This window comes from Cornus florida, unplaced genomic scaffold (genome assembly GCF_030987335.1).
Source record: "Cornus florida cultivar Cherokee Brave unplaced genomic scaffold, ASM3098733v1 CherokeeBrave_3.0.0_Hap2_Chr10, whole genome shotgun sequence".
In the NCBI taxonomy this organism is placed as follows: domain Eukaryota; kingdom Viridiplantae; phylum Streptophyta; class Magnoliopsida; order Cornales; family Cornaceae; genus Cornus; species Cornus florida.
Window position 1 is genome coordinate 99,613,242 of NW_026775580.1, and position 10,713 is coordinate 99,623,954.

At 33.0% G+C, this 10,713-nt stretch overlaps 1 pseudogene; it reads right to left on the reverse strand.

The window, feature by feature from the left end:
• Nucleotides 1-2,764: 2,764 nt before the first annotated feature.
• LOC132276320 (protein DETOXIFICATION 29-like) lies at nt 2,765-7,917 on the reverse strand (annotated as a pseudogene).
• Nucleotides 7,918-10,713: the final 2,796 nt, after the last annotated feature.

Sequence of the window (10,713 nt, forward strand, 5' to 3'; positions counted from 1 at the left end):
GGATCTTGCTATCTGAAATCATTGTGATTTGGTTGGAGTTCTCCTCCTTCACTACCGGAATTGCAACAATGTCCAACAACGGTTATTGAATTTGAATTGTGCAGAGTTGGGCTTGGACACACTATGTTTGGCCTCTCTCTAGCATGTTTTGATTTCCTTTGAATGTTGTTCCATTGGGCCTCTTACGCACAGTTTGCCTTTGGGCTCTATGTTAGGGTTAGCTATTGCTAGCCTGCCTTATTTCTCTTAATATAATTCACTTTACCTTTCAAAAAAAAAAAAAAAGTCTTAGGAATATTAAAATTATATAGTAGTATATGTTAATATTTTTAATTATACATAATTTTTTTTTTTATAACTACCCATTGTATATGTATATTGTTTTTCCTAGTTGATACTCACACACACATGCTTCCACCGAAGCTCGAATCCCTAACCTCCCTTTAGAAAAGTAAGCACTTGGTACCGCTAGGCCACTGGCCTGTTGATACCCATTATATAAATTACTAAAGAAAATCTCAATTTTGAACATTCTAATCGTATTTTGTTAAACCTTGTGAGATTTGTTTAATTATAAATATGCAGTCCCGTTCGGTTGCTCTTTGGTGTGCAAGGAGTAATATACGCAACTTCTATTTCAGTCTTTGGATTTCATCCAATAACTGAAATTGAAAACAATTATATTATTTGTTTCTGGTTTTTTAAGACTCCAAAACCTCTCAATTTGATTGTATTAAATAAAATAAAACAACCGTTCAATTTGAGAGTTTTAAATAAAACAAAACACCTTATAATAACAATTTTCCTATTCAAATTAGGTTTCATCAAAAATTTAATAAAATCCTTAAAATGACACACTACTTTGTTGCTTAATTATAAAGCAACAAGTTGTAGTCAAATTTTTTTTTTTTTTTTTTAAGGAGGACTATTCTCTCTCCAATATATTAACTTTTATGAAACGCTCTACCGAGTAGAACAAGAAGTGAGACTTAGCCAAAAAAAAAAAAATTATCCTTTCAATTTCGTTAAGGAATGTTGTTGTTGTTGTGTGTTTTTTTTTTTTACAATATGGAAGGACTTAGAGTATCTCCAGCAGTCTGTTAAAAATTTTTTTTGTAAATATACACTGCCACATATGATTTGTAAATTTTTTTTTATCTCCAGCAGTCTATTAAGATACACGACCACATCATCAATGTGTAAAAGGGTTGTGTATTTTACACAGCACTTTTACACTGCCATGTAAGCATATTTTCTCTCTCCTTCCCCTTCCTACTCACGGTTCTCTTTCTTCTCTCTCATTCCTTTAGGCCTCTTTATTTCCCACTTTTCTAGGGTGTAACAAAGAAGAATCTGTAACTGGCGGCAAGGTAAAAACTGGTCGACCATCTTTTATTTATTTATATATATTTTTAATAAATGTAATTTAATTCATCACTTTCATTTGATCTTTATCTTTTGCAATCATACTGTAAATTCTAAAGTTTTTTTAGATTTTTTATCTTTTTTCATTCCATTCTAATGAGATAAATATGTACTAGCCAAATATTAGATATATATTTTAATCACGTAGTTTCTACATACTTATCTTATTTTTATTATTTGTTATAAGTTTTCGGCAGCGATGGCGTGAAAGGTTTGCTATTGGAGGGATGGAAAAGTGAAATATAAGGGAAAATTATTATTTTTTTCCTAATTGAGGAGGATTGGGATGTGAGGTTTAATCGCTAAAAAGTAAACTGAATAAAATATATTTGTAAAAGATATGTAGGGCATTAAGTATGGCACGTGGTTGGTTGTTATTGAGAGATACTTTTTTACAAAAAGGTATAAAACAATCGTTGGAGCTAAAAATAGTTAGTACAAAATTTTTGTGTAAATCTACTCTAACACATCAGATTTACACAAAAAAAATTTAATATACCGTTGGAGATGCTCTTAGTAATTATGAATAAATAGAAAAGAGTTAGGAAAAAAAATTAAAAAAATTATAAGTTTTCTGTCAAAAATTGTGTAGGAAGAGTTTTTTTTTTTTTTTTTTTCCTTTGTAATAGAAGGACTTCACTACTCTAACTCTTCTATATCCAAACAATTTTAGTGGAATTATTTATTTATTTTTTTCATTATTAATATTCCTTATAATAAGGTGTTTTATTTTATTTAAAACACTCAAATTGAGTGATTTTGGAGTCTTAAAAAATCAGAGTCATTGGATGAAATTCAACGACTGAAATAGAAGTTGCGTATATACAGGGAGCAACTGAACGAGACTATATATATATATAAATTTAATTTAATTTTTTTTTTCGAATTTTCAAGCAACTGCTATATATAAAATTATAATTACATGATGTTGGGCCTTTGCCCAGAAACATTCCAAAAGTGGAAGAAACAAGGCCCAAATAGGGCAAACAAGGCATGTAGCCCAGCCAAAGCCATTAATGGGGGCCATTAATCCCATTAATCTATGTTACATTACAGCGTAATAATGATATAACATTACAGCGTAATAATGATATATCTTTGCCAAAGTGAAATCAAAGTATTTAAAAAAAAAAAAAAAAAAATTTAGAAATTAAAATTATTGAAAATTTGGAACAATTACTAAGTAAAAATTATTTTCTTTCTAGTATTAGTTTTCTATATATATTTTTGAAAGGTTACACTTTTCTCATTTTTGGATTATATTGTTTCAAGATGAAATCCAAAGATGAATCGAAATCTACCGAATAACAGGGATCCGCACTTGGAAATCAAATGAGACTTAACACAATGGAAGATACTGCATTTCATAATAGTATCAGCATGAACATACTTAAAAAAGTTAAACTCAGAAGCCCAATTCTTGTAATAATGTGCCCATTCTTCAACCTATTCTTGTATACTTGAATAAAATAAAATATACCTGTAATAACTTTGGAGAAAAGTATCACCCTCCTCTATGTGCAACCTGAAAATTCTCTACAATCTAGCAGCAAAGTATAGTGTTGGATATATGGGTTATTTACACTTTTTAATGGAATTTTAATCACCCCGAAAGAACCAAAGAACAAAAAAAAAATAGTAGTACGCACTACAATTACAACACAGTGTCTATATACGGCAGGCTTGTGCAAGAGAGATTAATACTTCTAATGAATTCATGAACAAATCATATTTCACAATAAATCGTCATATTTTCTTGTCAGCACCGTCTATATCCCCTCCCCATTGTATAATTTTGTCTCCGACAATGGAAGCCTGCATTGTGTATGAGATTAAATTAAGTTTTACTTTGATAAATCATTCACTAAATGTAGGTGCATTTTTTAACAAAGTATATATCTATGAAGCTTCAAGTTCACACTCATTTTTATGCAGTGAAATGATTTTTTATATCCATATGGTTTTAATGTCTGTATATAGTTACCTCTTTATTCCAGTTTGTGCTATAAATTATCCATAACATTGCACATGTTTGTGAGATCATTCCGAAGAGCATTCCATACCAGATTCCCTGAAAATATTAATGTCACAAGATTTTGTCTCATTTTAAATTAAGGCAACTTCTTTTTTTAAAAAAATGGCATATATATATATATATATATATTCAAGTATATATTCAGACCGGATATTGTAGATTCTTACTGTAAATAAATGAAGATGAAGAGTGAATTACCTGGACACCCATGTTGAGAGCGAAACCCTGTAGGAGACTCAAAGGAAGACCAAACATATAGTAGCAATCAATGTTCACATATGCAACCAAATCTTGCCACCCTGCTCCAATGGCCACCCCTAATGCAGTATCACAAACTCAATGTTTACTACAATTCGGGTTAATTTCACAAAATCTCCCTAAACTATACCTACGATTCATATTGCTCCTTATGTGTATCAATAAAATCCTACCACAGAGAGAAAGTTGAACACTTTTTTTTTTTTTTTTTTTTTTTTTTTTTTTTTGGGGGGGGGGGGGGATTATATAAAATCAACTCATACCACAGAGAGAAAGTTGAACACTGGTAATGGCAATGCATGCTCCTAGCACTGGCGTAAGCTCATATACAAGCTGTTTGACCTCTGTATTAGTCGAAAACAAGGCTGTATATTGTTTTCGAGTGATAATTAGAATGGCTGCAAGGGAGATACCGATTAAGAATGAAGTTACTCCAACCACGGTTACGGTGAATTTTGCAGTTTTTGGCTGAGCTGCACTAAGCTCATTTGACACCCTTACACTGCACATTTGTTCAACATACAAGTGAGCAAAAAATTCTATTTTTATTTTTTGGATAAATTTAACTTACCTCCCCTTTAGTTAGGATTTATTACACTTATCTTCCCTGTACTTTGGATAATTATTATTACCTCTTTTCTGGTTACATATGCATAACAAATCAATCCCTGCCATCAATTTCACCAATGGCCACAAATGGTCAATAGTCAACACTGGTGTGACAAGTTTTTAGTTTCATATGACGAATATGTGTTTCAAGTATTGTAAAAACACTTATGTTCGATACTTATGTGAAAAGACAACTATACTCCCAACTCGTGACATTTTTGTCTTTCTAATTTTCTTTAGTTAGTGGTATACCATTGTCTTTTTGCATAGTAAATATTGGACAAAAGTATTTTGACAGCAATTTGAAGGGCATGTTTTTCGTACAAAACTAAGAAAAGCTCACATCAGCATTGACCAATTTTTAACTATTACTGAAACTAACGACAGGAATCGATTTGTTACACACACGTAATTAGAAAGGATATAATTATAATTTTTCAAAACATAGAGGATGTAAGTGTAATTTACCCTTATATTTTTACCTTACCAAATTGAATAAAAGAATTTTTTTTTTTTTTTTTAATTTTAAAAAAGCTAGTTTTTCATAAATCTTTTGTTTTGATTTTCTCCTGATCTCTTGTTAGTTAGAACTTAGAAAAGCTAAGTTTGATGGAGCTTGGGTGTTTCTGCTTCAAACCTTATGGCCGCATTGAATCCATAAGCTGCCATCATTGTCCAGCCCAGTATGTTGGTGCTGCAAATTCAACAATATTAATTACATATCAGCAACAATATTATGGTTTTGTAACTATCGTCTTTTAATGATTAGGCCCATGTTGTTTATTCTTATTATTTACTATATCTTCTACGGTTTTGTAACTATTGTCTTTTATGATTAGGGCCTATGTTGTTTATGATTTTAGTACTTTTTGTGGTGCATGTAGGTAGAATATCACCTTTTCTTTCTTTTTTTTTCTTTTTTTTTTTTTTCATTTTAGGCAAGAATGTTACATTAGATATTAAATGGGAGAAGATTCGGAGTTGGACTCCCAAAAATAATTATGAGCAACTCAACTGCTAAGCTACGAAGACATAGAGTCGACGAACGAGATGGGTTCATTAACAATTCACAAATGAAAAAATAGCTAAAAATAAAACATTCACTCCTCTTCTTTATATCTATAGTATTTTTGCGTTGATGGATTTCTCTCTCATTTAATAAAAGTCTGGAATTTTGGGTTACAAATTGGTATAATACTAGGCAATCTGAAACTTCTTTGAATGATATTCAAGAAAAGAGTATTCTAGAAAAATTCATAGAATTACAAGACCTCCTCCTCTTGGAGGAAATGATAATTCGCTATCACAATCACTTTGTATTTAATAATCTTTCTTGCTTCGTTATTATTTATGTAAGCATATGATGTGTTTTCCTAGTGCTCTCTAAAATTTTACTTAACAAAGATTTATTATACTTAGCCGGACTTTGTGGCGAATCATTGAATTTTTTGATAAGTAAACTTGTTAATGATTCTAAGCCCAAAATATATGAACATAAAAAGTAGAAGAAATTGAAAACAAGAGTTGGATATAATAAGTGTAAATGGAAAAACTCACCATATAGAAGAGGCATTCACCGAAACCTCTTCATTCTTCAAGTATCCAGCCAAGAGAACTGGGATTGCAAAATACCACGTTTCTAAGCTGCAAAAAACTTGTAATGGTTGTAAATTTGAAGTCCAAACCTTTTTATAATCAAACTAGCTGGTCAATCAAACTCTGAACTTGAGCCGTGTGAAGGTTTGAATCTTTCACTTTCTACTTTAAAAGATAATAAATTACTATTGAATTAGCATTTTTTGCTTATTTGAGTTCAATTTGTTTGAATTAGTTTTAATCCCAAATTCAAATGAAAAAATATTGATTTTATATCAAACAATCCTTAATAAATGAGTAATACACTAGACTTAACGTGTCTATTAACAATCACAAAAATGTTGGTAAAGTTAATTAGTGGAATAGTAAATCATTTAAGCTTATTTCATTTACTTAACAAAGTTAAAGAAGTTCAAATTTAACTCATTTACTTAAAAAAAAAAAGGAAAAAGGTTATGGAATAACACAATTCAATGTTGAATTCTAAACAGATTAGATATATATTCAATTAAATATATTTAATAAAAACAATTTAAAATGACTTAATTATTACTAAATACTTAAAATTCAAAAAGTTAATAAAAAAAAAAAGTCTCAAAATTTACTACCACTTAAAAAATTTAACATTTAAAAATAAACTCTTAAAAATTTTCAATACATCATTTTAAGTTTTATCAAACAATAAAGGAGAATAAACTCATCGCGAGATTCACAGCCTACTTTTTGAATAGGACAATGAAATTATTATTCTGTTTTTTTTTTTTTTTTAAGTCACATCAAGTGGGGAATGTGGCGCGATTCCTAGCATACTTGTATAAGACTGTGAAATTAGTTTTACCAGAAATCTCATAAAAGAGGAAAGTAGTCTTGGGGCATATGCAAAACGTATATCACATAAGCAAAACGTATGCTGATGTTGCACACCACTAGCCCCCAGAGTACCTATTAATTTCTCGGTTGAGCCACCACAATGAACCACCATGACGCGTTCAGCACAACCGCTGCACCCGCCAGTCCCCACCCCAGCCTCAGCATCAACAGCCAGCTAAAGATAGTATGAAAAATTAAGGCCGCCACCGAGATCACCGCCATGGCCGTGAACTTCCTCTGTGCCTGTAGAAACTTCACTAGTGGAAAATTCATGGCATATGCAAATAGCTGCGGAATCATCCACATGGGAATGTCCCCGCCGCCTCAGATATCGCGGCGGTCTGGCTGATTAGTTTCAAGAATTGGGTTGCGAATATATAGAGAAACATGAGTGCTAATGCTGCAGCGTTGAGAATAACCCATGATCTTTGCATGTATGTCCCTAGCATTTCAACCTGACCAGCTCCGAATGCTAGCCCACAAAGGGTCTCTAGCGCACTCCCCAATCCCCACTGTTTCATAGGACTAATTAATTTCATACATTCATTTCAATACAAAGTAAATATATGCCACATATATATAACTACAACAAATAGTGGCATTAACCACAAAACTTTTAGCCAGAAAAACATATTTGTTGCAGAAGACTTAGATTTTGTGACTAATTTTGAATTTGTCACCTAATGTGTAATTTTTTTTTTTAACAAAATGCAAAATCTGTTAAATTTCATATATATAAACCTATTTATTGAAAGATAAGTTAGATATAATACCATGATGCCATAACAGAATGCGGCAATGACAGAGTTTTCAACGGAAAGGGCAGCAAGATCAATGGTTCCGAGATGGCCGGCCAAAACTTGAGTGATAGCGGCCATGGACTATTGAGAAACGGAGGTGAGGATAGCCGGAGCGGCGAGCCACCAGAGCTTCTTTGACTCAACAGAGAATTCTCTAAAGAAGTCCCGTATTCAATGCTGGACCTATGTCGTTCTCATCATCAGCAGACAAGGATGAGGTTAGCGGATTATGGTCATATACTCTACCAGTGGAAAGGAGTGGCTCATGCTCATTATTTTCCATGTATGGCATACAGATTTTCGTACTAAAGCGAGGGATTGAACTTAATTGTTCTGTGTCACGTAAATATCTAAGGGGCGGCCCAGCATCTCACCAATCACGTGTTACGAATATTTTAATATAAAAATATAATTATATCTTTTTTTCCTATTTATTTTTTATATCTTGAATATTGTTTATGTATATGGTAATGAGCACATATAGTGTCCTATTGGTAGAGATATGAGAACCCGATGGGAAAAAAAAAATGAATATATACGGATTGTATGTTAGCTCTATTCAATAATTTTAAAATTTTAGTTAAATCATAAAATATTTGATTTATTACAATTATTACCTAGCAATCGTCAAACTTCCAATGTACATTATTTTTAGTAGCGGTTCAAAAAATTTAAAACCAAACCAAACCATGAAACACCGATTTAGTTCAGTTTCAAGGTTCCACATTTTTTATTTTTTATTATTACAGAAATATTCATATTTCAAAATCTAAATACACAACAATAAACTAAGTTAATCAACATATTCAGAAATGCTAATAGCCTAATACATTTAGAACTACTAACTACTAATTCAACAACATAATATGTTTGATTTCTAGAATTGAATTTATAAAAAGTAAATCATCACAGTCTTATGGACCCAATACAATAAAAAAAAATAAGTAAGACCCATTATCTTAAAATTTTAGATTTTATTTTAACTGATTTAAAAAAAAAAAAAAATGAGTACCAAATAAAATTCTGTGTGAAAATAATTATAAAAAAAAAAAAAAATTAATCAAACGGGATCCTTAGAAGTTCAGATGTATAGTAATTTTTTGGGTTAAATACGACAACACCCCCTGAAGTTTGCCATATTGACAACCATATACAACTTAACTGGTTTTGGAACAAAGACACTCCCAAGTTTGCAAACTTGAACAATGACACCCTAAACATGATGAAAGTACATGTTTACCCTTTGACCATGTAAAATGACCAGATTACCCTTATACAAAAAATCCTTTCTTTTTCCAATTTTTTGATCTTCCCATTCATTCCCTGTAAGCCCTTCTTCCTCGTCGTCCATCAAGCCACCAAAAGCCCACAGCCAAGCCCATTACCATCCCGCTGTCGCCCACATCCGAACCATCCACAGCCGCAATCCATTCCTCCACCGTCTGCTCACTGCCATCGCCACAGCTGGGCTGTTCGCTTCCACCGACGGGCCGAACCAGCCCGTCGCCTACTGCGAGCCCGTCCTCACTACCGTCCAAGCTGTCCATCTGAGTTGCCACAAGCTCGCCGCCAAGTTTCCACGGCCGAGTCTGACCTCATCACAGCCGAGTTCTCTGTTCCAAGCTCGTCGGTCCGTCATCGGCATCACCACACAACTCTCCACCGTCCAAGCTCAACCTTGCTCACCGCATCCGAGTTCTGCCACCACTGAGTCCAACTCGGACGAGTCAGCACTCGTCACCGCCGCTGTCAGTCAGCCGCGCCCGTCACCGCTATTCCGAAGTAAACCGAGCCAATTGTTGCCGATTCCATCCAGCCAAGCTATCCATCAGCATTTAGTGCTATGAGCTCGTTGCCCACAACCGAGGCCATCTTCATTACAGCCGAGCCCTCACCAGCCGTCGCAAGTCTTCCACGGCTGAGCCATCCACAGTTAAGCTCTTCACTGGCCGAGCACTCCCTCTTGCTCGCCGACCGTCGTCCTAAAAGTGCTCTCCAAATCGTGCTGGATAGTCACCCATCACACAAATTTAAAACCCAACTCCACGACCACTCGATGACGGCAGACGGCTCAGCCGGTGGAGGGCTCAACCGTGAGAGAAACTGTGTCATGGAATCAGAGGGCAAGAATCGAGATTGGGGGTTTGAGAGATACTGTGTGTGTGAGATAGAGAGAAAATTGGGTTTAATTTACGGATTCGGGGTTTGAGGGTGTGGAAGAAGAAAAGGGCGATGGGGCAGTTTAGTTTGTGTGTGTATGTGTGTGTGAGACGGAGATGAGATGAGATGAAAGCAGTTGAAAGAGAGAGATGAGATGAGAGGGTAGTTTGGTCATTTTAAGGGAGGATTAAAAAATATGTTAGGGCATATTAGATATTTCATGTCACTTAAGGCTGTGTTTGGCTCCGTTTTTTTTAAAATAGGGTGTCATTGTTCAAGTTTGCAAATTTGGAGATGTCTTTGTCTAAAAAATGACTAAATTGTATATAACTGTTAATATGACAAACTTTAAAAGGTGTTGTAATTAACTCTATGTTTTTTTTTTTTTTTTTTCACGCTGGATACTAACTGCCCTTGCAAAGAGTGAAAAAACATCGATGCAAATAAAATGGACCCTGGTATCAAATATAGGTCAGGGACCAAGATGCGGTTACAATTTAGCCACAAATACACAAGTTAAGGTTTGAGATCTGGACCTTTGGACCATTCACAACTGATAAAGACTCTACGTATTAAAAGAACGAAAATGTATCATTCAAAGATGGTCTTTGTGACTGTTTTTTAACTATTAAAATTTATTTTTTATTTTGAGAAATTGCATTTAAATATATTTGATGATCATTAAAAGTAAATTTAGTTCTAGTTTTAAAAGTAAATTTGAAGCTTTCAAAATTGCGTTTTGAATAAAAGTTGAATATTTTAATTAACTCTTTTTCATTAAATAATTTTATCTTTTATAAAATTAGCAATAATAGAAGTATTTTAAAAAATATTGTTATCAATTATAATGTGTCACCAAAGACCTAAATGCTTTTTTTTATTAGTAATAGAAGTATTTTTAAAAATATTGTTATCAAATAATTTTAAAAATAATTTAATTGTGAAAAATATTTATTATAA